General features: G+C 41.9%; 1 pseudogene across 1 annotated transcript; it reads left to right on the forward strand.

The window, feature by feature from the left end:
- Positions 1-80: 80 nt before the first annotated feature.
- On the forward strand, positions 81-1001 carry LOC105518968 (annotated as a pseudogene). The gene has a single exon (XR_001002906.1). The product of XR_001002906.1 is annotated as a peptidyl-prolyl cis-trans isomerase FKBP3 pseudogene (transcript).
- Positions 1002-1292: the final 291 nt, after the last annotated feature.

The following is a 1292-nucleotide window of genomic DNA, read 5'->3' on the forward strand; positions in this document are numbered from 1 at the left end:
GGACAACCTGAGGTCAGGAGTTTGAGACCAGCCTGGCCAACATGGTGAAACCCTGTCTCTACTAAAAATACAAAAATTAGCCGGGCGTGGCGCACAGTGAGCAGCTGCCCAAGAAGGACATTATCAAGTTTCTGCAGGAACACAGTTCAGATTCGTTTCTTGCAGAACATAAATTGTTAGGAAACATTAAACATGTGGCCAAGACAGCTAACAAGGACCACTTCGTTACAGCCTATAACCATCTTTTTGAAACTAAGCGTTTTAAGGGTACTGAAAGTATAAGTAAAGTGAGCAAGTAAAAAATGTGAAGCTTAATGAAGAAAACCCCAAAGAAACCAAGTCTGAAGAGACCCTGGATAAGGGTCCACCAAAATATACTAAATCTGTTCTGAAAAAGGGAGATAAAACCAACTTTCCCAAAAGGGGAGATGTTGTTCACTGCTGGTATACAGGAACACTACAAGATGGGACTGTTTTTGATACTAATATTGAAACAAGTGCGAAGAAGAAGAAAAATGCCAAGCCTTTAAGTTTTAAGGTCGGAGTAGGCAAAGTTGTCAGAGGATGGGATGAAGCCCTCTTGACTATGAGTAAAGGAGAAAAGGCTCAACTGGAGATTGAACTAGAATGGGCTTATGGAAAGAAAGGACAGTCTGATGCCAAAATTCCACTAAATGCAAAACTCATTTTTGAAGTGGAATTAGTGGACATTGATTGAAATAGTTCAGCTCTAAGGATATTAGCAACTATGATAAAACTTGGCCTTGAAGAAACTTACATAATAGAACTTGTTACTATTGTAAAGGAAGAGTCAACTGGAAAATTCAAGGAGTTAATAAAATTTGTTTACTTGATCCCAGCTTTTGAGAGATGGAATCCCTTAGGAATCCCTGAAGTCTAAAATACTTTCCTACAGCTGTGTAAAATACTGGTCAAGGAGAACTTTTTCCTTTTACCTCATGTTGTAAACTAAGTGGCTCAATAAAAATTTATCCACTGTCAAAAAAAAAAAAAAAAAAATAGGCCCGGCGCAGTGGTTCACGCCTGTAATCCCAGCACTTTAGGAGGCCAAGGCGGGCAGATCATGAGGTCAGGAGATCGAGACCATCCTGGCTAACACAGTGAAACCCCGTCTCTACTAAAAATACAAAAAATTAGCCGGGCGTGGTTGTGGGCGCCTGTGGTCCCAGCTACTTGGGAGACTGAGGGAGGAGAATGGCGTGAACCCGGGAGGTGGAGGTTGTAGTGAGCCGAGATCGCGCCACTGTACTCAGCGACAGAGTGAGACTCTG

The sequence above is a fragment of the Colobus angolensis genome, unplaced genomic scaffold (genome assembly GCF_000951035.1).
Source record: "Colobus angolensis palliatus isolate OR3802 unplaced genomic scaffold, Cang.pa_1.0 Scaffold3334, whole genome shotgun sequence".
Lineage (NCBI taxonomy): Eukaryota > Metazoa > Chordata > Mammalia > Primates > Cercopithecidae > Colobus > Colobus angolensis.